At 42.6% G+C, this 27,408-nt stretch overlaps 1 protein-coding gene across 2 annotated transcripts in view; it reads left to right on the top strand.

Annotated features, from left to right (window-relative positions):
• Nucleotides 1–7,461: 7,461 nt before the first annotated feature.
• The window catches only part of HIVEP2 (HIVEP zinc finger 2), a 106,119-nt gene continuing 86,172 nt past the window's right edge, over nucleotides 7,462–27,408 (top strand). For both annotated transcript variants that reach the window (XM_042017319.1, XM_042017323.1), the window contains exon 1: nucleotides 7,462–7,567. The gene's annotated coding sequence lies outside the window, so the exon portion shown is untranslated. The remainder of the gene's footprint in view (nucleotides 7,568–27,408) is intronic.

Here is a 27,408-nt window from a genome sequence, read left to right on the forward strand (position 1 = left end):
ACACCCTCAGGTGATGGGAGCTTTGTAGGTTTTTCCCAGTGATTTGCAGACCTCAGATACAAACTGTCCATTCACGATGGTTGGGTAGCCGGGCCATAGGCCTGTGTGGCCGGACAGAAGGTCGTCGAGGCATTGCTGTGAGGCAATGCTCTATGTGTATGTGTTAGAGAACCTTCCCACACCTCTGGTTTCTGCTCCTTCAGTACTGCACCCGCCAGATGCACTAAGGAAATGCCTCCGATTTTTCAGTATGCAGCAGAAATCATAAACCTCAGCTTCCTGTTAGTGCCTGTCTTTTGAAGGCGGGCCCTGGCTGTGTTTGAGCTGCTGTGTAGAATGAGGCAAAGGTCTGGCCCTTGAGCTGACAGCCAGGTCGCAATGCCTAGGTCACATCCTTGGTGCTCAGGCAACCCTCCTGCAGTGGGCTTGTCTTGTGAAGAGGAGGTTGGGGTAGTCCAAAAACATGCTGAGGGCAAGTTATGGAGCAGTGTGCTCCAGTGCATGAACTTGCTTCCTTTCCCACTTTTATTTAGCCATATGGGTGCACCTGTAGTTGTGAGCTTCAGCTTTTGACACAGTTTTGCATCTCAGTACATCTGTTTTATATGCAAATTCTGCGTTCTCTTTGACTCAACATGGAAGATTTTTCCCTTAACATGAACACTGACCATCTCTTTCTTGTCTAAGCATGAGTTGGAATTGGAAGGAACTTCTAGCAACTGAGTAATTTTGAGACTGCTATTTCTTTGTTGAATGTCTTTAGAGAAATTATTAGGAGAAGATGGACAGACACAGGCATGACATTGCACACAGTTTGTGATTGCAGGGGCATTTTTTACGTAGGAAGCAAGTAGGAGACAAGGAAAAAAATTTTTTTACATAGGAAACACGGAAAAAGAGATCTTGGGAGGAAGGCCGAATTAATTCCTTTGAGAATGCTTTCTGGATAGGAAGCTATGGGAAAATGGAAAATAATAGTAATAAAAAAATCACTTATATCACACAGTTATAACATTTTACCATGTGGTAAGATCTAAAGGCTTCTATAAGGATGTAGGCTTCCCTGTTTTTACATCTTCAAACTCACTGAATCTACAATGTAAATATCTGACAGATGAGGAGAGGAAAGAAATGTTGTCACAGGGATCAAAGATGGAGACAGATTGTGAGATGCCCTCCATGGTCAGATAAGAAATCACTGGCAGCTAAGAGCTCAGTCTGTTTCTCAAGTCCTATGACTTGGTAGCACTCCCAGCACCATACATCACTTAGCATCACAGAGGTCAATCTGTGTGCCTTTCGCTCCGTGTTAAACCTTCAGCAACCCTTTTTCTGCTGAAGCTTTTGACATATTTAGTTTATTACATCTATCTTTGCGTTGCGATTCAGACCTGAACTTGTTTCATCCTTAAGTTTAAAGATCCCATCTGACATAAAGCACATTGATTTTGTGGATGATTTATGGAATAAAGTCGGATGCCACTATTTTAAAAAATGTTACCTCCTTGCAAAAGTGAATGTCTTGTTTCTTTGTTTAGTAACATATTCAAAACACTTGAAAGGAAGTTTTGGAATAAGGAGATTTCTACCCTGGGGGATTAGTATCCTGTGCTTTCATTAGGTCATGTCAGGCCATTGTTTTGCTTTCCTTATCATAAAGATCTTGTGTCTTTATTCATGCTCAGCTGTGGACTTGAGTTTCCTGGAAGAGAGTGAAATAATTAAGAAATAATACTACAAAATCATATGTTCCCTGTAGCTATGTTTGTTTAGTTGAAGGTAGTTCTGATCTGTAGTTACGTAGAGCAATGGGTGGTGTAGATACTTCCCATTAATAAGTGGTATCTTCTATCTGCGGTTCTGACTGTAGCTGAAAAGAAATAGGATTCTTCTGTATGAAAAGAACACAGAGAAATTCAGGGTCACCTCTCAAATGGCTAGTAAAACTAGGGTTTTCACCCCTGACTGCCAGCTGGGATTCTTAGTGGCTTTTTTTGTACTGGTGAATGACACAGTGGCAGGGTATGGGGAAAGGGCATGTTTAGTTTATTGCTGTAGATGCAGCCGCTGGGGAGGATGGCTGGGTACACAGGGTGGTTTATCAGCAGAAGTCATTAAAGTAGGGTGATTAATGTGGTGCCAGAGAAGGGCATGCGGTGTGTTGTGCTCGCACTTAAAATCTGTGTGAGCTGCCACACAAGGTCACACAGCTTAAATACAGTCCTGGTGAGAGGAGTTGCGGGAGGAAGAAGGGCAGTGCCAGCCTAAATTAAAATCTCATATCGCTGTGCAGTTTTGTCAGGTGATGGAAGAACACCTTCTTAATGACTTGCTAATGGGATGGATGAAGCTCCTCCGTCTTGCCTTGCCTGGTAAATCTGGCTTGGTTCTGGTGTGACAGAGCTGAGATATTTGTATGAGTGATGTGAACAGTAGCTTTCATGGTCACACACTGGGATGCATGTGCCTGCTTTGAAAATAAGCAGAATTTCTAGCACTGACAGTGAGATGCCTTTCTCCAGAACTAAATTTATCAATACAAGGAGGCATGAGAAGGCAAGGCTTGTTATGTCCCATATGCATGGGACTTTTCCTTTGAAATGTGTTATTCCATTTCCTCCAAGTGTTCCTTGGGGAAACAATTTGGATTGAGCATGCATTTTACCATTGATTCTTCATTCGTCACTATCTGCTGCTAGATTTTTGTCATAGTTTGTTTACTTTTATTCGCTGCCAAACACCGCCACTCTGCTTGCAGGCTGCAGTGTGATGTGCAGGTTGTAGTCCATGTAGAGAAGTCTTGGTAGAGCAGGGCAGGGGTGCTGTGGGTGACCCCATAAAACACACAACAGATGTGCAGCAGCCGACAGATGTGTCAGCCTGCCCAGTTAGCACAGAAACTACCTCCTGCACAGACCTCATTCTTCCAACCAGGGACCAACATGCTCTCTTATAAACAAAAATAAATCAATTGCACCTAGGGTATTGTAGCCTTTCCAGGGGGCAGCTCTGACTGGAGAAAACTGGAGAAAAAGGTCCTGGCAGAGGTTATACACCAAGGCTCTCTTCTTCATGTAAGTGGCAACAGCAGAAGGAGATGAAGCTGCACAGCCACATGAATAAATGTGCAGAATCTGAAACTTGCACTTCTGGCTCGTCTATGACATACCATCCTTTTATAGTGCGAGATGAAATGTCCAGCACCAAGTTTCAGCTGCCCTCAGCAGACATGCCATTACCTTCTGTCTCAGTGCATGGCCATAATCTCATCCTGAAAAATAAGATTTTACCTTCCACTTACCCTTCTGGAGACAGCTTGTCAGAGCAACATGGTACCACAAACTTATCCTGCTTAATGTCAGCTAATTAAATTCATTTTTGAATATAGTACTAAGCCAATTTAATTCTGTCTTTCAGAGTCTGCAGAGACAGTTGTGACTTTCAGACGGGTTTCTGTCTCTGATTAGTGATCAAATCTCTTTGTGCTTCTCTAGACTGGCTCTGGCTGTCTTTTTCTGCATGTCTCTCATCAGTACTTGGGATGTTAGGGAATGGGATGTTTGCTCCTGTGCTTTTTATATCCCCAGCATCTTCTGTCATATTTGACAACATTCTCCGTTTAATGACTTTTGTTCTCTGAAATGAGTTTCATTACTATGGCTGGAATAGAAATAGGAATTACTGTGAAATTCTCCTGGTGCTAGATCTTGATTTTAGAGGTTGTTTTTCAAAAGTGTTGATCTGTGGAGGGATGGTCATTGGAGTGACCTTCTAACTCTGAGCTCATATACCCACCTCTGGATGATCATCCACATCACAGTCCAAGTCACAGTCCGAGTGCAACAGCCTCCAGTAATGTTTACTCTGTCACTATTAATATATTTTTTTATTACAAACATTCATGAAAATAAGGGGCAGAATTAAAAGAAAGAAAAAAGGATTCATCTGAAAGAGAGAAAAGGCAAAGCAAGTCATAGAGTGACAAAATGACAAAGAACAATATACATGATTAATAAAGTAGTGCTGGTGGAATATATTATGCCAGGGACAGTCTAACAAGTGTTTTTAAGTTTTAGAGGCAATCTCTGCATGTTATCAAAGAAAGTCAAAGAAAAAATAGTTTGTCTGGAGATTTTCATGCTTTATTTTTTGTATGGCTCTGGCACGTCCCTCACTCGTTTTGTGCAGCTTTGTGCCAGGGAGTGCCTCCAATTTCCGGTTTCTAAATTCCCCCATGCCATTGGGCAGCAGATTATTGTGCATCACCGTGGAACCCCCGCTGCAGCTTACCCCCTGTTTGCAGCTGCATTTCCTTTCTCTCATTCTCTTCCCACTTGCCCTCCCACTTGTTGACCTGTTTGTGTTCAGACATTACAAAGGCAGAACTGAATAGTCGCTATCAGCAGTGTAATTCCCAGTTACTGAGAAACTACTGCTCCTGTTTTCCTCCCAGAGTGCAGCTGCAGTGTATGTGGAGACATGGTCTGGGGAAAAGCCAGTGTCATTGTCAAGCACCATGCCTCTTCTGCGTGGAGAAGAGGGCTTCAGTCTGTGTGGATGTCAGTCTGATATATTTTACTGTCACTTCATTCATTCATCCATTTTTTGTGTTGCATAGTAAAGCATACAGCAGTTGTGTCTGTAATGCAGCTTCTGATGGCAGAGAGAACTAAATACCAACTTTCTCACTTTTACTGAAATCCTGCTGAAGCTGTAAAATAGAAAACAGGTGCCAGGAAAGTAATACTTGAGACTTAAGTTTATTGAGAGGAAAGGACAGAAAAGCTTTTTTGAGATCATTAATTACATTTTAAATTTAATTTTAAACTCTACTTTTCTGAAAGCCTATTAAGAGGTATATATTTTTTTTAATTAGAAGCTGTAGTTTTTAATGAAATTCATAATAAAACCTATTATATGTATCTGGAGAGTTTTTGAGTATTGATACCTCCTGACCCGAGTTTAGTAAACTGTTCAATGCTTGTATATAACCAATGTAAGCATTTGGTTTAGCTGCTTTGTCTATTTCTAAAGTCCTTGTTCATTATTTAAATGAGCAGGTGGAGAAAGAATTGCTAAACCCCTGGTAAGTCCTAGAGCACAGCAATGGTTTTATAGGGATTTTCTAAATACCTGTGCTTGTTAGGCCTCTGTAGCTCTGTTGGTGTGACCACACTGTGTGCATTGATATGAATATTTTTAATACAAAAGATCACATATTTGCTTCTTCAGTGCTGTACTTCCTTGTAAGAAAGGAGTGCTTGGAGGCAAGAGGGTAATTTATCTGTAGTTTAGTATGTATAAATGCAGTTTTAGGGTAGTCCTAAGACCTGTAGACTCAGCTTTAGGAGGTGATGGCACACGTATGTGGAATTAAGTTGGAAGCAAAAATTTAACTTCAGCTTCCATTAATTTTTCTAACTGTGCCTAATACTGCATTTCCTTAAAACATTGCTTGTGAAAATGAAGGTTTTAATTGATAGCATTAGAGATTATCACTGTCTAGCTATAGAAAATAAACAGTTTGGACAAGAACTGTATTTATTTTCTTACTAGTCTCTCTTTCTGTAGAGACTATATTGATTTGTATGTTTAGTTCCCAGTCTTTCTCCCACTGAGATTTTAAGTGCTGGGTCCCCAATGGATTTCTGTCAACACTAACTATTTCCGTAATTGCTAGAACCACGTACTTAAATACCTCCCATATAATTTCCATTTCTATTTCATTTCTCAACAGCTTCCATGCTTCTGCTTCACCTAGAAAGACTTTGCTTTTGCCTTGAAGAGGCTCTTCTAGGACTTGAAATTTTTAAGTGTAGTTTTGGGACTTTGGTGTTTGTTTCTCACCACAGGTAAGGAACTAGGAGGCCTCTGATAGATCTTTGTAAAAGATCTTGAAAGTTGTCAGGGTCATGAGTAATTACATCAGTTCTTACCTGTTGCTCATCAGAGCCTCTGGATCCACTAGAAGTGGTTTGTTTTGAGCAGTTTTGGCTTTTCTCTATATGGTCTCTGAGATCCCTCCATCTCAACTGTGAGCAGATAGGCAGCAAGCTCTGAAATGAGGCATGACTTGTGGCCTTGAAAATCTGCACCTGGCCAAGGAAGAGGATAAAGACTCAGTGAAGAAATATGAGCAAAAGAGAATCAAATGGAGAATTACAAACGGATTTCCTACAGGATACGGAAGAGCAAGAAGCCAATGGTAGCTGGTGACAGTTAGCAACTTGAGTTAGGTTTGAACTGATTCACTAGAGATGATAGACACTTGGTTCCATGTATGCTGTATATTTCTGTTCATGATGTAGCTATCTGGTGGTCTTTCTTTTAAATTCATATGGTGATTTAGGACTTCAAAATGAAAGTATTCATGAGAGTTTTCATTTTCTAGCAGTACTGTTAACAGACATCAAGGAAAAAAAAAAAGGTTTAAATTAATTATTCACCTGAAAAGTCCTGGTAGTTTGCAAGGCAAATGATTAGGTGCAGTGACTGGGGACAGATTAATTAAATGACTCAAAATAAATCTGCAAGCAGAAAAAGAATGTGTTGCATGTCTTACTGTACTTTTCTGTTGAAGGCAGTTGTCCATGTTTCTCCTTCTGTGTGGGGTATGTCACAAATGATTTCTCTGGGAAGGAAGATTCTTTTTAAGCCTTCAATGGGTTGAGAAAAATTTTGCTTTTGAAATTTGATTTTCTTCTTGAAAACCACTTACACTAGGATAAGATGCAGCTTGTAGAGTAGAAGGAAGATCAGCTTCTGTTTGGGGAGGCTTGATTAAAAAATTGGATAGTTTGTTTGCTGCAGTGTGTCTTGTCAATGCAGATAATGCTGCTAATACAAGCTCATTTTCCATATCTGCATTGGTTACCTGCCAAAATATTTAAAAACAGACTCACCCATCAGGTAATTTTAAAAAGGCAAATTATTATAAATAAGGAAATTGTAGTCACCAGTAGGAAATAAATGCTTTCCTACAATCCCTTGATCTCAAAAATATAGATTGCAAGAGAGCTCCAGTGGTGCGTCTTCTTCCAAACCATCAGTTGACAATGTTACGGGAAAAAGAAAAGGAAAGGTAAAGCCAAACTGCCAATGCACTGGTGCACTGGTGAAAAGAACTGCATGCTTTTCAAGGACCTGACAAATAGGAAATCTGAAATTCTATATCTGTCCACCAGACAGTAACACCACCTGCTTTAACATTGAAAACTAGTTTTCATTGCTTTGATAGTATGCCTGGAATCTGGTCTGGAGCAGTGGGCCAAAACAGTTTGGCTACAGCAGGGAAGTTTTGCTTGCCATTGTGAATGGCAAAATGTTTTCTGTGAGCCTGGAAAGAGCTCAGACCCTGTTAATGCACAGGATGAATGTGTGAAATGCACAAACATATTGGCAGAGCTTGCTGTAAACCTCTGAATATGATGAACTTAGTATCTGGATTTGTTATATTTTCAGGTGGGACCCTCTCCTGACATGTGATCTACAGTGAGCTCCTTTGACTCCTACGATGACAATGTTATCACTGCCACATCTCTGGGAACCAGTTATTCACAAGTACATGGTATGTGAACGTCTGCATCTTACATTAACCATTCCTTGTTGGAACAACACAGAAACAATAACAAGAAGGTGCTAAAAGTCATTGAAGTACACGTTAAGCCACATGTACAACCAGTTACATGGAGCTGTTCCAGGAGATGTTTATCTGCTAGGCCTGCTCTGTATGCAGAATGGTGAACTGATTTAACTTGAACAGGTTTTTGTTCACAGATATTGGTAGAAGCATTCTACTGATGTTTCCTTTGGATGAGGTTATACTGGTACAGTGATGATATGTAGATATACAGATGTTTATTCTCTCCCTCAAGAAGGAGGGAGTAGTAAGCAGTAGCGTGAAGGGTTCTGTGTTTTAACTGTATTGCTGCACTTACAGCAGTACTTTTTTTGCATTTAGGAAAGGTCTTCAATTGTTTGCTTTCTTCATTCCATTTTCAATTTCTGGTCAGTCTAAATTAGATTAATTTCACACACCAGTGAATCCCTAAAGAAGTGTAAATTAACTCCATTTTACCAAACTCAGCCAGATGATGGCAGTTATTCCCTTGATGTTTATCTTTACATCACCCACCATCTTTGGCCAAGATTTCAATAGGAAGTAAATTCATATTTGAGCCTGTTTTCCTCACCCTGTATAAGGAAATGGAGACTGAGATCCACATCTGGTAAAGGGAGGCTATTCAATTTCTGGCCTATAAGGCAAAAAATCTAAGGTCACTGATAGCTGGCATGTTTTTCTTTTTTACAATTCCGGCTTGAAATTGTTAGCACACTCAAGTTCTGTAAGACTATGGCAAAATGGTTTTATGAGAGTGATTACATTGTTGTTTTAGGTTCTAAAGCAGTTCATAGCACACCATGTAGCTGTTGGCATGGAACATCTTCATCTGATTTATGGCCCCAATGCAACTCCCACCAAAGCTGGCAGAAAAAAGTTTCTTCATGCTGATGGGTGTGGAATTGCGCTGCGTGTAACACCTGAGACTTCTGTTAAAGTAATGTTCCCTGCTTGGATTTTTTTTTTTTTAACATTTGACATTTCTTAGAGATTAAGTATTAAAGATACAAATGTAAAACAGAATTACAAGGAGATGGATAGACAAAATAACCAGAAGAGAACTCAATTAGTGAAATGCTTGTTATAAGTGATAAGGAGAGATGACTGTTCTCTCTGAAAGTATATATCTGGGTTTAATGCACTGTATTTTTATATGTAATTTTGAAGGCAATGTTTGTCAGAAATATGGATGATCTTCTGCTACAGCAGTGAGAGAGGGAAAGCAAGGTAGAAGTCTTACAGAGAGCAGGAAGAGAAAGCTCTTGCTTTGTTGATCAATGCAGTGTCTTTTGGGAGAGCAGTTCACAACTTGGGTAGCCTGTGTGTTGGATGGTAAAGGTTTCCACATCTGGCTGGACAAATTCAAAGAGAAGCTCCCAGAGCTTCTGAAGTGAGAGAGCATTGCACCTGCTTCTGCTGGCAGGGCTTCCAGCATGCCTTTGTAGCCACCACCCTCAGTAATCTCTGCTGGCCAAACACCATTAACATGACCCTTTGCAGACTGTTTGTATTTGTTCAGATATCTCATCTGTCGTCCATATCTAAGCACCTTTTCAGGAGGGATACAGGAATAATCATTCTGCTGCTCATGTTTCTTCTGAGTTGATTAATTTTTAAACATCCAGAATTATTTGTTGGTACATGTTTTTGTTAATAATTTGTTTTGGTGTGTGTGTAAGCATTGGTAATGGAAAGCTGGTTTGAAGAAGATGAGTTTCATGTCCGGCAGGGGCAGAGGTCTGGAAAGGACCCAGCAGACCAGCTAGTCTGTCTTCCTGCCATCACAGGTATCTCATCATGAAAAGCGTGAATGCGTCTTGGTTGACAGTTTCACTTTTCTGGTGGAATGTAGCTTTCTGCCAGTGCAGGGGACCTCTTGGAGTGCCGAGGGCAGGTGGTGGGGAGAGGCAGCTGTCAGAGTGGTGACCACTTGCAGATCTCAGTGTTCCCAGCACAAAGAGCAAGCAGCCATCTCACAGCTGTACTTCTAATGAGCTGTAGGGCAAGGGAAGCTGTGTCTCCCATCTCATGAAGCCTCTGATATGCGGCAATAACCTTCATGGGTTTGCCATCTACCCAAATCAAAGTGAAATTTCCTTTGACTGGTGAACACAAGAGTCAGAAAGAAGTGAAGGTTTTCATGTTTATTTTTTATTTTGGGTGTTATTTTGGTTCTCCTCTTTTGCTGGTTCTCATATAGCATTGCAAACATTTCAGTAAACTAATCTGCAGGACCACAGCTCATAAAAGATCAACCTGCCAGAGGATGAGGCTCTGCTTATTACGGAAAAGCTTCTGAGACAGTGACAGCTGAAAAGATTGCACACTTCCACAGGAAATTAAATTTGATGTAATATAGTGAAAGAATGACAAAATAGAAAGGGTATATATAACATATTTGTGATTATTAAGCAGTAGAAAAATGAAAACTTGAGATCCAATAAAGTGCATGTAATTTAGATATGGACAGAAGATTTCCAATAGTTTTTTTAAACTTTGGCTGTCTACTTTGCTTTGCCTTCTCTCAGTGTTGTTATTTCAATGTATCCTTAACTTCTTAGAATCATAGAATGGCTTGGGTTGGAAAGGACTTTTAAAGATCATCTAGTTCCAACACCCCTGCCATGGGTAGGAACACTTTCCATTAGACCAGGTTGCTCAGAGCACCATCCAGCTTGGCCTGGAACACTTCCAGGGATGGGGCATCCACAGCTGCTCTGGGAAACCTGTTCCAGTGTCTCATAAAATTGTGTTAACTTTTAGGCACATTAGATTTTAAAGCATGTAAGTCAAGTTCCAGAGCAGTCTTATGTTATCCAGGTAGATTGCACTCTTCAGCAGAAGGTGCCTATGTGGCACCAGACTGGGAGAGGCAAGAGCTTCCTCTTTGCTTTGTCCTTTTCCCTTGTGGATGTGCAGTGCCAACAGAAGGGGGAGGCTTTTCTTCCCTGTCTGCCTATGCCTGTCGCTGAGGTGCAGCATGGTGCTCCATGGTCTGTGGAAGGCCTAGCCCTGTCCCAGCTGCCAGCTGGGGTCACAGGTGTCGTGTGGACCCACTGGGGATTGTTCAGGTGACATACATGGTTGGTACTGAGGCCCTTGCTGCTAACCCAAGGCACAGGGTTGCATGTGATGTGTCTCCTTTTCTTCTCTTCCTTGGGGTCAGCGTAGGTGCCACAGTGAGCCTGACTCTCTCCTGGCCAGGTGCTTCACAGCAAAACATAGGTTTTCTTTCAGAGGGGATGGTAATAACTTACAACACCTTAATAATTTTTCCTTTTAAGATCTGGTTACCTGCAGTTGGAAAGAGTAAGCAGGGCTCTGGCAGATTTAACTTTATTAACCATCATAAATCCTTTCCTTTTTGACTCTAGTCAGCCCCTGGAGTCCTTTTACTGCTCTTGACATTGCACTGGCCTTTCATCACGGCACAATATACATTTTCCTGTAACTAGAAAACTGGTGGCGAGAGCCTTACGTAAACTCGAGGTAATGGACGCTGCGATGGGGACGTGCGACTGTCAGATGCTTGCTGATGATGGAAGGAGGCGAGGGAGCTTATGCTGCCAGCATGGCTCTGCCCTCTGTGGAGGGCAGAAGAGGGAACCCGAAAGCACAGGCACTCACAGGGGCTCGTGTGCATCCCCTAGCACCTGGGGACAGGGGATCAGCTGCCTTGCTCTGGCCCAAACAGAGACACAGAGACAGCAGTGATTTTGTGTCTTATTTTGGCAAGTGGGCACCAGGGGCCAACCCAGCCTCAGAAGGCCCCTCTGTGCTCAGCCCCCAGCCCACATCCCTGGGGCAGAGAGTGGCCGGAGCCTGCCAGCAGGCAGCTTGCTGGCCCAGCCACCAGGAATGGGGGGGCTGGGAGCGGCACAGGGACCAGTCAGACCTGCACGGGTAGAGGTGCTGGGTGAATGGGGCTTTTCTGAGCTGGGGACAACACTAAAAGGAAGGAGTGTTACCAGGTGGTCGAGGGGCAGGCACCAAGGCAACAAATGCTGCCTTCATAAAGTCACTACCTGGGTTATTGCCTCTCTGTCCAGCCTGTGCACAAAATGCTCCGGAAACCAAGAGGGGAATTCCCCGGTCGGTAGTCTGTCTGTCTCTCTGCTGTCCAGGAATTCATGGGAAGGAGAAGGCATCCCAAGAATCTGCCCCAGTGTGCAGGGACAGTAAATTCCCTCTTGTTTTTCCATACACACAAGTCAGCAAGTTTCTTCAGCAAACGCTTTAATTTTAAGCTTAATACTATGCAAATATTTAACTTGGGACAAAAAAAGCCTCAAGCTGGCTTCACAACATGGATTGGCTTTCAGTTGTTTCTGCAGGTACAGATCCTATGTTTACGTACACGAATGGCTGTTTGTTTGTTTGTTTATTTACTATGGTAATTTTTTTTATAAAGAACTTGGATATTTTTGTACTCTGCTTTTGCTTTGAATATAAAAATCTTTATATTTGCAATTCGTGTACAGGCATTTTCAGAAGCTTTGGCAAAAGGCTCAGATCTGCTGAAGATAATCACTGTAGGCTGAATCTTTAGGATGACACAATTGTACTGACTTTTTTTTTTTTAACTGAAGTGCCCAAAGTTGTGCTCACCACTGATATCCTGCCAGCCTAAGTTATGAAAGAAAGGTATCGAAAGATATGGTACCTACTGCAGTGTAATTTGTTTGTCCGGACAAACGGGTACAAAAGAATATTCAGCAGTGTCAAGAGCATTAGCAATAAATATGTTTACTAGGTTTCAAAAGTCTGCTTAAATGCTACCTTGAAAGATAATCCTTTTCTGTATCCACATCTATCTCATACATCTATGCTTTCTGCAGGCCTCATCTCAGCTGCTGCATGCGTGAAAGCAGTCTCCTATTAAAGAGGGAAAGACCATAGTCCTGTGGACCTTCTGTACTGTGCTCAGTGTGTGAGCTATTGAGTACATGAAGACGAGAATAGCTGTGTCAAGTGTGTTTCATTTGCATGTGGCAAGATAGAAAAAGCAAACTCTGTGTGAAGACGAGCAGGCAAGAAAGACACTGAATGCCGTAAATACTAAAGGAGTTAATGCTATGCAGTGATTCTGCTTCTGTTATAGGAAGTGTAAGAACAGTATGCTTCCTGGCATACGTCGCCATCCAAACTGCAAAGGTTTCAGTTCCATGGCAACATGAAGGCCTGACTGTGCTGAAGGTGTATGTATTAATGCATTCAGAGTGAGGGGTTGGGACGGAGCTGGGCAAAAATAAAATGCACCGAAATTTTTCCTGTTGACTTATTTATGTATAAAGTAAAGCCTTTGTTCTTAGAAAATCAAAGCTGACATGAATACACCTGCTCCCCCCATCAATTCTGTCTGATTCTTTTTTACATACATTTTTCTCAGGCAAAAAGTAAATAAAGAGGCTGTTTTTCTGAGGGTTTTTTATAAGACTGTAAGTGCAGCAGCACTTGAATGTTGCCAGAAAATAATATTAATCCCTGAGACAGTGGTATATCTGTAGAGAGAAAGACTTGGGATGGGGGTGGAATGGCATATTGTTTCCAAGATGTAGTGCTTTACAGAGCAAAGTGAAGCAGTGGGTGGTTGGTTGGTTTTTGTTTGTTTGGTGGTTTTTTTATTATTATTATTTTCCTTGATCCTTTTGATCTGCCCTCTTTCTGCCTTTCTCTACATCTACTTCCAGTTTCCCCTACCTCCGCTGGCTGAGGAGCAGGAAACAAGCTCTGTTTCCTGACATCCAAAGAAATATAAAAGTACAAGGAAACAGTGTATTTTGTTTTCCCAGCTGACTTGGATTCACAGACCTGCACTAGAAAGGCACCTGCTCCCAGAGGGTCAGGAGTCACCCTCCAGAACAACTGGGCAATCGGCCAGGGAATAACTGAGAGCTGATCATTACAGGAATTTTGTTTGATCTGCTTGGTTGACTGCAAGAATGTAGGATGGGGGATTGTGATAAATATATTTTGCTCAGGGTGAAGAACTACCTCAGGCTGATCCTGCCAGCTGTGCTGATGGGTGGGTGAATTGCAGATTTGCAAGGTTTAAAGTCAGACTGTGCAGTAGGAGAACCTCCAGATGTTGGTATTTGTGAGGCTAACAGCAGTGCTAATCTGGCATGGTAAAGCTGACAGAAGTGGCAAGTTAAACTGGATTTACAGCTGCTCTGTATTGCTAAAACAGGCAAAGCAGCCAGAACATACCAGTGGATCTACCCTATAGATTTCAGCAAGGTTTCTCTGTCTAACGGGGAAAATTACAGCTCTGCAGTTGGAAGTTGCTGTGCAACAAGAGAGCAGTGCACCAACTTTGAACTGCAGTTACGCTGTGCAAGAGGAGAGGAGGAATAAAATTCATCTCTCTTTTAATCTGTATCCTTTTTCTCCTTTTTTTTTTTTTTTTAATTTGTTTTGGTTTGGGGTTTTTGTTTGTTTGTTGTTAAATAGCAGCAGGAATGTATTTTTTCTTAAAAACAAGCCTTGCTTCCATTGCAGTGGGAACCTTGTCTTTGAGATTCTGTTTGGAGGAAATTTCACCCTCTTCAGGAGACCAGTGCAATGTGGGTAAATCTTTTCTAGGGGAATAAATAGCATTGAAATGATCCTGTCTTGGCATTCCACAAAGGGCTGGATTTCACCCTCCAGGCAGTAGAGCTGCAAAGTAAGAAGCTGTCATTTTTAAATGTTCTCTTTCTTAGGCAGAGCAGCACTGGTAAGACCAGGTCCCTTGCTGATGCTGCACTTGACATTCTCCCAGTTTCGCTGTTGTTGTTGTGGCTTCTGATTTCTGCACAGCCCCCCAAAACAAGGAAGCAGAAGTAGCTCACTAAATACTAGCATATGCTTCCCAAATTGTGTCACACCTTCATTTTCCTGAGTTTTGACAAAGGAACTGGGTATGCAACCCTTAATGAAGAGGAGGAACCGCTCCAACCAACAATGTAGCAAGAGAGGTGAAGGATTCCCTTGTAGGTGTCCCTGCCTGATATAACCCTCCGAACAGCCCAGCTGCTATTTGTCAGCACCTTCCCAGGGGAATACCTCAGTCAGCTTGCCAGGAAGGATGAAGAGAAAGCACCAAGAGGAACATCAAAGAAAGAAGAAAAGGAGGAGAGGAATCAAGGATGGGAAGAGTGAGGAAACAGAGCAAAGGCAGAAGGGTGATCAGAGAAAAAACAGGGGGCTGGGAAGAGTGCAGCAAAGAGATGCTCCTCTGGTGCCTGTGAGGGAAAACCTGGTTTTCAGGTGTAATGTAGACAAAACCAAACCAAACAAAAAAGAGAGCGAGAAAATTAAAGTGCACAAAGTGGGAGAAGACACCGGAGGGAGGAGAATTCAGATTGACATGAAGAGGAGAAAATACATAAAATACATGGATGAATTTCGTACCATCGTGCAGCCTATTTTATTTAAATAGTAGTTGCTAAGTTTGTAGCATCAAGAACTTGTGACCTTCATGTGGAGGTTTTGGAGGCTGGTGAGGAGCAGTAGGGCCATGTTGGGAGGCTGCTGCAGGCACCAGAATGGGTGGTTGGAGGCAAATCTTTTCTGTGCACTGTGTCTGGAAGCCTAAAGCCAGTAGGAATATCCCCAAAGAAAATTGCTCATCCTGCATCTGAAGACTGACAGTCATAAAAATGTGCCTCCTTCTCTCTGAAGGTATCTGAGGAAGGGCTGTTGCCATGCAAACCAGGGATAAGGGCTTCCTCTAGATCCCTCTTCCAGTTGTTCAAGCTATCTAGGCTACCAGAAATAAAGAGCTGAATGGAAATTTCAGTTCTGGCTGTGAAAAAGAAGCTTTTGAATGAATTCTGCATCAAATAATGAATGTCTTCTTTCCTCCTCCTCTCCACCTACCTTGTTCCTAAACATTAACATTTCATGTCAGTTGAGCTAAGTTTGGTGTCAGACTCACAGGATCCTGCTGAAAAATACACCCCTGTTTTGTGGCAAGCCAGAGAAGATGAGAGGCTTGTGGTGTTTTTCCTTCTCAATCTCTGCTCTTCTGGGAAAAGCAGCTAAGGCTGTGTGAAGCTGTCTTCTTCCCACTCTCCTAAACTTCACTCCTAAAAATGCTGCTCTCTCAACAGCTTTGCTGCTTCTCTGAAGGAGGCATGGCTTGGCCCACTTAGTGCCATCACTTGCCAGGGGATGTTTTCTCAGATTGTGGTGAGTTCCATCATGATAGGAGGCTGAAGAAGGTTGTTGTGGAACAAGTCATTGGCATCGCTATCTGTGTCATTTGAAAATGGTTATTTAAGCACAAAAGGGAAGAAAGAGATCAGAAATTATGAGATTAAAACCCTATCTGAAGCTCCAAACCTCCAAATAATTTCTGCCATTTCTGCTGCTTCTTTTCTAAACACTTAGACTGTATTTGCTTTATATTTTTACACTTTTCTCCAGAACCACCAAGGTGAGAAACATCCTTTCTCTGAAATAGTTTGTTTTGTGGGCAGTGGTACCAGTGTGTGTTCTCTGTGGCCCTTTTCCCACCAAGACTTGTCGACCACCTTGTGTATGTTGCTGCCAGGCTGAGGCTTACACCCTGGCTTGCTGCCACAGTGGCCATGCAACACCATGGCTGATCTTGGGGCATCAGTCTAGAATTCCTCCTCAGAGCCAGCTACCAGTTTTCCCCAGACTTTTTGGAATGTCATTACTGAAATGCAAGAAGGTAACAAATGTCTGCAGAGGTGGAGAAATGTGCATTCAGAACAGTGGGTTTGTTGTACAAGAAGAGGAAGGGTTCTTCGGGCACTCATCTCTGAGATACTCTGCAGTGTGTGGTAGTATTTCATGTTAAAAGCATGGGGGCAGGAGAGACCTGGAAACCTTAATAATTTTTCCTACTATAGAGAAAGCAAGTGGTGAAAAGGCACAAGAAGGAGATGTTGGTGAGAACAGACCTTTTGACAGTGAGCGTGGTCTTGCTGCTTTTGGTGGCGTGAGTAGAGACATTCCTGTATCTCACTGTAGTGATGCAGAGATGTGCTGATACTTGCTTATTTTGATCAGAGCTGAAATGCAGAGACAAAAAAATTTCATGTTTCTTTGGAGTGCTGTAATACACCTGAAATCAAAGCCAGTTTGATGTGAAAATTATGATGGCTGATGTTTGTGTAACCCCAAATCTCTCAACCTGTACCTGAATTTACTTCTCAGTTCTTAGAGGAAAACCATCCTTCCCACAGACGCCATGTGAACAGGACAGCCATTTCTACACAACAGGAGGAGTTTTTTTCCCTTCTCTCACCTCGGTGTCCAAGCAAATAGGAATCAAATTTAACCCTCAGTGTTTGTTTCAGGCCCTCTGAGTCTTTAATTCGTTGCCATCAGCAAAACAATTATTTTTGATAGGCGCACTAGTTGTTCGTTAATTTGTTTATAATCCGTTTTCTAGGAGGTTGCTTTGATGTGGGAGGAACTGAATTCTTTGGGTGCAAATATTTGCTGTTGACTCTCTTAGTCATTAAGAGATGTTTTCCACATTAAGGTGCCTTTACTTTTAAGGGAAAATGTCAAGCATCTTCTGATACCAGAAACATGAAATGTGTGGCTGCCTAAAGAGGAACCATTTGCTGAGCTGCAGCATGTGAGGGCAGGGGGGACCAAGACCAGCCCACGCCTTCTCCAGTCTGCTGGGGAGAGGCCAAACAACCCCCAGGCCCCCCTGGCTGCTTTGCTGCTATGGCTGTCCACAGCAGCCCCCCAGGACCTGAGACCCCACAGGTGCTGGTTTCAGCTATTGACCTACATCCCTGCTGAAATGGCTTCACACTAAAAGATGTCACTGTTCTTTTCTGAAAAGAATGTGTCTTTTTTTCTCAGGCTTTTTTCTTTTAGATAAATTCTCTTGCCACCTTTTTGTATTTTCTGACTGCAGCTCTTTTAAGGCTCCCTGCTGCTGCAGTTTTTGCCTTTGTATAGGTTATTTTTGGAAATTGGGGAACCAGGAGGAGGGAAGAAATTTAGGGGAGTTAACTGCAGTAGAAGTAGAAAGCTCTTTCCCTTGGTGTGCTCTTTCTTCCCTATCCTTTCTTCTCATGACCTCTGTGGTCCAATCCCCGTTGCATTGCTCATTCCAGGGCAAGCCGTAGCCGACTCTCTTTGTGCCCAGCGAGTGGCTCCTTCCCACACGGTGCTGCTTTGCAAGCTGTCCTTGCTTCTTCCTCCCTGCAGTGGCTGCTGCTTCTCTGCTGCTTTTCTGGGTCAGCCACTTGGCCAAAAAGTGGGTAGGTGGTCAAGCAGAGTTTTGAGAGCTGTGAAACACTGGAGGCACTTGGGAGGTTATGTGCCTTAGGGTAAATTGTATGCAGAGAAGAATGTGTTCCCTTCCTTGTTTCCTCAGGGGAGTGGCCCCCTCAAGGTGGTTGGCTTTTTCTTGAAATACCGGTGTTTTTTTTTGTATTAGAAGTGTCACATGATGACTGCCAAACTTTGTAAGAAAAAGCAAATTCTTTGGAAGACTGAGAAACAGCAACTGAAACCTGACCTGGCAGAGAGACCAGGAGCTCACCTTTTGGATCTGGTGCATGGGGCAGGCAGTGGTAGGCACAGGCCCCCAGAATGCCTGAACTCTTGTGAACAGGAAAAATCAATTCGCCACAAAAATGTGAGGAGAAATTTTCTATGAAGGAGCAACCAAGGACTCTTTTTCCCGTATAGGTTTTCTAAAATCACTAGCGCATCGAAAGTCATTGACCATACGGTAAGTCAGGCTGCTGAGAAAGTATCCAGATAATTGAAATGCCTGTGATTACCCAGGAAAACTTGCTGATGTTTACACTGCTGTCAGGTATTGAAGTCACACCATAATACTTGTTGCGGTATCTTGCAATAGGTTTTAAAATAGATTGACATCCCAGTACAAAGTGGGAATTTTCCTAATTTTTTCTGTGGTTATGAAAATGCTTAAATAGCAGTGTAGCACAGTAAATGTTAAACACTAAAAGCAGGGTTTATGTGTACTGATAAGAGGATGTTGGTAGAGAAGGAAGTAATTTGAGTTTGAGAGCAGTATGGTGGAAGTTAAAGCAGGGGTTTGTTATAGACTCAGAGCAGTAACATGGTGACTTTAAGGGATGGATTTGGGTCAGCATCATACTGAGAGGTGATATTGAGGAAGACTTTAACCGTAAAGAAATAAATTTTTGAAAAGATGATTCTGTACAAGAAGCCGCACAACTGATGCAAAAATCCAGCCAAATATGAGGAGAATGAAATCAAAAGGACAAGAGGTACTGTCTCAACATACATAGAAATGGAGGGGGTTTTTCTATCATGCTATTGCAGAGATGAATGAAACTGTGCAGAATAGTTATGCAAAATGTTTGCTGTAGGGAAATAGCCGTTTTCCATAGATTCTAGGAACGAGTACTGGCATGCTGCCGGCAGTGATTTATTTTCACCCAGCCCTGGTGCTTGTGTCTGGCACTCAATGAAATCTTCCAGGGTAAATTATTTATTTAATTAAGAATGGCCGCAGTTGCACTGAGAAACTGGCAGCACAGCAGCAGGAAGTCTGTTAGAGATTGCATCTAACTTCTTACAGATAGGCTGCTTATATATACTTTCATTAATTAATATAATAAATAATTGTATGTTGGCATTTTTGTTAATTAGCACAGTTCATAGTACTGACTGTGGTGAGTGTACTGCCATACATTGTAGAAATCTAATTTCTTGATTAAATCACCCAGAGGCTTGTGCAGCAAGCTAAGACATCACATTGTTGCTAACTGAACTTTTGAACTTTTCATAGGAAGAGGAGATTGTCAGTAAGAGAAGAGTCAAATTTATCAGTGCGTAAGCTGGAGCAACCCAAAACCTTTCATTTCAGTAGGCATTCCCATAAGAGCAAGGAGACGAACCCCCCTCTTCTTATGCCAAATTGGCAAGATAATGCTTTTTCTGTAATTTAACATATTCCAGAGATAAGAGATAAGAGCTGGTGGTTTGAGGGAGTCCAGGAAGAGAGGAATTTGGGTATAACTAACAAGTGAAACTGTCGTTTGAGGAGAAATCCCTGAAGAGTCTTTATGCGATTTTTTTTTTCTGTGTTGTGTAACAAATATAAAAGATGAAGCAATGTGATTTGGTAATTGTACTTTTTTCAATAAATCGGATTTTTAAGAATGCTTTATGAGTTTGATCCTTGCGTTCTTTCCTTGGTTGTTGAGCAACAGGAAAAAACCTTGCAAGAGGAAAAGAAACCACCTCTTTTATAGGAAAATACTCATGGATTTAAGCTCTTCAGTTTGCCACAAAGGGAAAAAAATGGACAAAGGTTTTGAAAAATATCACAAATGGGCATTTCTGAAACATCAGACACACTTGGTTTTTAATGGGCCTAATAAGCAAATCAACATAGAGCTAAATACACCTTCTGGGGTGATCTCCCCTTTTGGCATTGGGGGTGGGGACCAGCCAGGAGGCTGCAGCCAAGCTGGGGCTATCTCCTTTACATAGGGTGGTTTGGACATTCTCCTTTCTTCCCCCTGCAGTTCCTTCAAGACCTTGCTGGCTCTGTGATGGTCCCTGCTGAAGCTGTTGGCATCAATGTCTGAAGCACCTCTCAACTTTGAGAGGTCAGCTTTTCTTTTCCTTGGCCAGGAATCTCCAGTGCTGCCAAAGCTGGAAGCAAGTGGGCAGGTGGTTGGAGATTGAGGAAAGGTTTCCCACTGTCCTGGCTGTGCTTTTATGTCTCAGAGGGGCTGCTCTTGCTACCTGTCCTATGCAGCCAGTTGCTTCAGCCCACACTGGGCTGGTTTGGGCAGCTGGGCAGGCAGTGAGCTGTTGGGCAGCCAGGGATTTCTGATGGGTGAGCACTTTGGATTGGCTCCCCATGGTCACAGGCAAACTGCAGAGCTGGCAGGAGCACACAGCTGGCATTGAGAGGAAGAAGCAAAGTGGCATCCTCCCCTCTTGGGTGGCAGCTCACCACTGGACTGACCTCACTGAAGCATGAAACTTCATCCTCAAGGGCAGGTCAGATCATGTACTTGTGAGGTTGTTAACACTTAAATACGATGTTACATTATCACAGTGCTCAGGGATGGAGAAAGTGAAGACAGTGGAGTTTCCTATGCTGCCCTTTTCCACTCCCCAGTTTTGGTGACCCCTAATCGCTCTCTGTGTGTTTCCCTTTCCAGATGGAGTTAGAAATGGGTGTACATTCTGAATTAATTTTTTATTGGCTGTACCTGTGGATGAAGACTGTTTTTACTGATTTGTGATCAACCATCAAACTGAAATGAATGTCATTTCAGAATAGTCTCTTTGCAGTCACTGTTTTTATTTTTGCTTTACAGTATCTTTGAGGTACTCCTAGTTCTGTGCACTGGAATTACAGTCACGGAATGGTCTGGGTTGGAAGGGACCTATAAAGATTATCTAGTTCCCCACCCTGTCGTGGGCAGGGGCACCTTCCACTAAACCAGATTGCTCAGACCCCCATCCAATCTGGCCTTGAACACCTCCAGGCATAGGGCATCCACATCTTCTCTGGGAAAGCTATTCGTGTGCTTCACCATTCTCATAATAAAGGATTTCTTCTTTAAATCTAATCTACCCTCTTCCAGTTCAAAACCGTTGCCCCTTGTCCTATCACTACAGGCCCTGGTAAGAAATCCCTCTTTTACAGGACCCCTGTAGGTACTAGAAAGCTGTTACAAGGTCTCCCCAAAGCTTTCTCTTTCTTCTCCAGGCTGAATACCCCCAGCTCTCGCAGCCTGGCTTCACAGGAGAGGTGCTCCAGCCCTCTGATCATCTTTGTGGCTCTTTCTGGATCCACTCCAACAGATCTGTGTTTGACTTGTGGTTGTTACCAGAGCTGTGTATGGTATCCAGGTGGGGTCTTGCAGGAGCCCAGTAAAGGGGCAGAATCACATCCCTTGACCTGCTGGCCACACTGCTTTTGATGCAGCCCAAGATGCAGTTGGCTTTCTGTGCTTCAAGTGCACATTACTGGGTCATATCTAATTTTTCATCTACCAATATGTATTGGATTGGTATAGCAAGGTTTTGGTAGCAGGGAACTACAGTTGTGGCTTCTGTGAAAAGCTTCCAGAAGCTTCCCCTATGTTCAATGGAGCCAATGGCAGCTGGCTCCAAGGTGGACATGCTGCTGGACAAGGCTGGGCCAATCAGCAACAGAGGTGGCACCTCTGGAATAACAGATTTAAGAAGGAAAAGAAGTTGCTGCGCCGCAGCAATTGCATCCAGAGAAGAGCAGGGTGAGAACCTGTGAGAGCAACAGCCCTGCAGACACCAAGGCCAGTGAATAAGCAGGGGCAGGATGTGCTCCAGGCACTGGAACGGAGAGTCCCCTGCAGCCCGCGGTGCAGACCATGGTCAGGCAGCCGTGCCCCTGCAGCCCATGGAGGTCCAGGGTGGAGCAGAGATCCACCTGCAGCCTGTGGAGGACCCCACACTGGAGCATGGGGATACCTGAAAGAGGCTGTGATCCCATGGGAAGCCTGTGCTCTCTCCTGTGGGGGGGACACCACATGGGAGCAGGGAAATGAGTGTGAGGAGTGCTCCCCTTGAGGAGGAAGAAGCAGCAGAGACAATGTGTCTGAATACAACTCCATTCCCCATTCCACATCCCCCTACACTGCTGGCAGAGAGGAGGTAGAGAAAGTCTGGAGTGAAGTTAAGCTTGGCAAGAAGGGAAGGGTGAGGGGAAATTTTTTTAAGGTTTGGTTTTATTTCTCATTGTTCTACGCCGACTTTTTTGGCAAGAAATTAAACTTATTTGCCCCATCAAGTCTATTTTGTCTTTTTGTGTAATGGCAACTGGTGAGTGATCTCCCCCATCCTTTTCTCTTTTGTTGTGTTTTCTCTCCTGTGTCCATTTGAGGAAGGGAGCAACAGAGCAGCTGTGGTGGGCACCTAGTGTCCTGTCAAGTCAACCCACCACACAATACCCCCAAGTCCTCCATGGGGCTGCTCTTAATCCATTCACCCCCTGTCTGTCCTGATACTGGGGGTTGCCCCGACCCGTGTGCAGGTCCTTGGCCTTGGCCATGTTGAATTTAATGAGGTTCACACTGGCCCACTTCTCAAGCCTGTTAAGGTCCCTAGAGATGGCATCTTGTCCACCAAGTGTATCAATTGCACCGCTGGGCTCAGTGTCACCCGCAAACTTGCTAAGGGTGCACTCAATTCCACTGTGTCATTAACTAAGGTGTTGAACAGAATCAGTCCCAATAAGGTTCCACGAGGAACGCCACTTGATACAGATCCATTTGGACATTGAGAGGTTGACTGCAACTCTCTGGCCGTGGCCATCCAGCCAGTTCCCTATCTATTGAATGGCCCAGCCATCAAATCCTTATCTCCTCAATGTAGAGAGACAGAGATGTTGTGTGAGACTGTATCAGAGACCTTAAAGAAGTCAAGATAATGCCATCAGTTTCTCTTATCCACCAGTGCAGTTACTGTAGAATAATGTATAGAATAAATCTGTCATGTTTTGATGATTAACTTTATTTGGTCCCTTCAAGTCAAGTGCCATACATACAATGTGTACAGACCACTGAGACCGCTATTATTTTTCATCACCATATTCTAGAAACACTTCAAAGGAATTTTGGAAAAGACTAGATCTTAAAGTATTTTAGTTATTATCTTGGAATAGAGTTGTACACAGACAAGGCTATTGCTATCACATGCTAGTTTCTTATTTCAAGAAAATCTGGTTTCAGGTGCTGAGGCAATAGCTTTCTTTAGTTTTATGGTGTGATTTACTTTAGAGCTTTGACATAAACTGTAATTTACTGTTAACTATGCTACCAAATGTATCCAGTTTAGACTATATCAGAGGTAGTGTTAATTTGAAATGTAACTTCAAGTATACTTATTTCCATAAATGAAAGTGTTTATTTTTGTGTTACGTATCTAAAATAAGCACAAGTCCCACCACCATCATCCATTGTTACTCATCTTAGATTTTTTCAGGGGTGTTTGAATGCAAGGGGATGTATCAGAGTCCTGCTTCCAAATAGAGAAAAATCAATATGTAGTCTTAGAAGCCTGTGCTTCTATAATATTTTAATTTTGTTTTTCAGTTATGATCAATATTACCTGTTTTGCCAATGCTAGCAGTTAGAGAAAAGCCCTAAGACACTGATGTGCAGGCAGACTGAGAATAGCATGAACTATATTTGTGTTTCTGACATCAGTGTCCTGGTTTATCTAATGTTGTATGATATGCTGACTAAATGCTCCATACTATCCCATCCTCAGTGAGCCAACATTTTCTAATACTGCCCCTTGTTTCAAAAATTGTAGAAATTTCAAATAATAATTTGTTAATGTAAGTTGTTCTCCTACTGTCTGTTTGGAAATCTCATAGTCTCTTTACTTTTCATAAACAATGTTCCTACACTACATTAATGTATATTCCAAATTGGATGCTCCTGGGCCAGTAAGAGAGAATTCATGAGCTTCCTACTTCAAATACAGCATTTTTAAAACTATCATGAAGTTGTGTTGTAATAGAACATCTCTGCACTCTTTAATACTTACTTAGATGGGTATACTTAGTTAGCACTGTAACCATGATTCCTGTTCTGTCCTTTACCTGTCCTGTTTTCGTTATATTTTCTCTGTATTGAAAAGCAACACATTTTTGCTACTGGAAACAGCAGAAGCTGCTCCTGCCAGATCTTAGTTTTTCCACCATATCTCCTTTTATCCCACAGATACCACCTTCACTGCCCATCTGTTACATTACCACATCTGTACCTATCCTCTGCAAGGTTTGCTGGGTTCTTCTCTGTTGCAAGAAGTCAGGCTTTTGAAAAGTCTGTTGCCTTCCAGAAAAGAAGTTGCACAAACCAGCCTTGTTCTAGGTCTCCCATGTGAGAAGTGGCAGAACCGACAGCTGGTTGAAAAAAAAAAAAAGGCAAGCAGAAAAATGAACTGTGCCAAAGATTTCACTTTCCAAATGGACTAAAATGCCTGTTTTATGCGAGCAAAGGGTTTTGACAGTTCCGTGTTCAAATAAGCCCTTTGTCTTTTAATTGATGTAGAGATTTGGATTACAACTGCTTAGTGAGTATTGACTGAGTCTGTAGCATCCTTTTCCTGGAGATGTGTGTGAAAGGAACATTAGCTGGAATGTTGTAGTAAGGTGCTAGAGAAATGGAGCCCTAGGACCCTTCCAAAATGCCTGGCCACTGTGATTAACACATTCTGTCTCCCAACGGGCAGATGGCACATGGGAAGTTAACTTTCCAAAGACAGCTGGAAGTTGCAGGATCAGCCTGATGCCTCCCAAACATTTGAGCAGTTTCTGCTTGAAAATTGCTGTTCAAACGCAGAAATATGCAGTATATGCTGCGGCTTCCTTTTTCCCAGTCCAGGTTTAAACAGACCTATTGAGGATTATGAATGCAACCCTAAAAGTTAGTCTGTTTCACAGTATTTATTTTGAGCTTCAGATCCTGATCTCTGTTCTGTGTTTAATTTGATTAATGGTTAATAGGGCCATCCAGAGTTGTCCACAGAGGTTTATGTCTTTAATTAAATGCAGAGAAACAGCCAGCTCCAGCTAACCTCTGCCTCTTTTAGCTGGAAAAAGAGGAAAAGAACAGAGCTTTAACCCTGCTTTCCACACAGCCTCCCATTCTCTTGCATCCTTTGGGCAGCCAGTGGCCACTGGTGTGGCTTAGAGCAGATGCACTCACTCAAAGGTGCCAAAGAGCTGTTCTGGCAGCTGCCAGGCAGCTGTCTGCCACCACAGGGTCAGCATTTCCTGGGACTGCTCTTTGTCGGTGGGGGTTTTCCTCCAGCCAGGAGAGGTCTCCTGTTTGGGATTTGGACACTGTTTCGTTGACCTCACCTGTCACGCTGGAGATGGTGCTCAAAATGTGTGTCAGCATCCTCACCTCCTGGCTTTCCTAGCTTTGAAGGCATGCTCCAGCTGTGTCCCTGCCATAGCCATGTGCAGCATAAGGTGATGTGGCCCTGTGCCTCAGTGGTACCCGATGCAGCCTCCAGGAGAAGGGCTGGAGTGAGAGGGAATGGGAACGTGGAGGATGGAATAGGGAGTCCGTCCCTTTGACAGACATCAGAGTGAAGGGAGAGGACAGCTCTTCCTGCTTGCTGAGGCTTGTGTCATGGCAAAAGGGAGATCCTGGGCTCTGAGCCGTGAAATCGTCTGATCCATCACTGACTTAACTTCAGAATGTGTGGCAGAACATAATTAATGGCTTATAAGCATTTTAAAGGCTCCTGATGAAGGGGGAATTGCACTATTTCTGAACGGGTAAGGGGCTTCTGGTGTTTCATGCAAAATTGTAGGTTGTATTTTCCCATGGAATTTGCAGACTTACTACAAAGTATATTTGGGTGCTTCAGCAGTTCTTGGTAAGGTGGTATTGAACACCTCTCCTATTTTTCATGGCACTTACGCTATTTTAAGAGCTCCCACAGTTGAGAGCCCTAGGGGATTTGAATGTTTTGATTCCTGTATCTTCTGTAGGAAGTGGCTTGTTTTATTCCAGGACATTGCATTTTGGGGGCACCAGTGAAAGACCCAGGAATGTCAGGAGAAAAGAGACTGCTGCTCAGTGTCTGCAGGAAATTGGTAAGGAAAATCAGCTAGAGGGCACCAATATTTCTTCTTAGGGCTGTTAAATTAGGCCATGTGGACTGGCAGCATATGGATGCATGAGAGAAACATGAGGGCTCTACGAAACAGTTGTGCTAAAAATAATTTTTGGTGTTATTTTTAATAATGTTATCACAGATGAAGAAAGTGAGGTAGAAGTTCATAGCCTGGGACAATTCTTTCTCCTGCTTTACAGGGTAAGCACTATAAATCCTTGAGTGTTTGTTTGGCTAGGTAATGCTTTCCAAAACTATGTCAATGAAATAGGCATCAGAGCCATAAAATATTTTCCTGTATTTAGATTCTAAATGTGCAGTAAAAAGTCATTACAGTTTAGACTCCTAAGCACCAATATTGCTTCTAAAAAGAGGGTTTGGATGTTAAAATCTGATCTTCTAAAAAAATAAAGGTTTTAATATTGCCAGAAATGCACAGTCAGTGTTTCGTGCTCAGTGGTGTTAGTAGGCTCAGCTATATCCTAGTAAGTTTTGTTGCTGTCTGGGCATGAAAAGGATCCTGAAACTGTTGAAGGGGGCAGGAGTATTGTAGGATTACCAGCTGATTGGTTAATTTAGAGGATTATGGTTTTAATGCCAAAAAATCCAGTTGCAGAGAATTGCGGAATAATTTAGGCTGGAAGGGATTTCTAGGGATCCTCTTTCTAGCCCCTGCTCAAAGTGAGTGCACGGTACATGGTTTTGCATGTTGCAATAACTTACCTTTACATGGTTTTGATTTGTGCAAGAAAGATTAACTATTTGGGTATTTTTCTTTTTGTGTAGTAGAGAGACAAATACCAAAGAAGGATAAAAATTAAGGCAAAAGTTGATCCAGATAGCATTTAAGCAGCACCAAAATGTCCCATACCATTTTGCATATATTGTTTTGGTTTTTTAAGATTCAAAAACATTGCTCTAGGGTAGCACAAGGGACTTAGTTTAAACATCTGTGAATTAATTTTAAATTGTTCTTTTCATTGCTGGCTAATATGCAGGAGGAATTGGTAAATATTGAGAGCGAAGGCTGTACCGCATTTTTTAGCCAGTGGTTCTGTTTAGACTTAATCGCTATAATGCAGTGTTAAAATTTACAAAACAGCTTGTAATTGCAGTAGCTTATTTAAACCAGCTATTTGTGGTTATGTCTGCTGAGGAAACTT

Source organism: Corvus kubaryi, unplaced genomic scaffold, assembly GCF_017639235.1.
Source record: "Corvus kubaryi isolate FWS band 111438036 unplaced genomic scaffold, C.kubaryi_AGA036_p1.0 split3-73, whole genome shotgun sequence".
NCBI classification, from domain to species: Eukaryota; Metazoa; Chordata; class Aves; order Passeriformes; family Corvidae; genus Corvus; species Corvus kubaryi.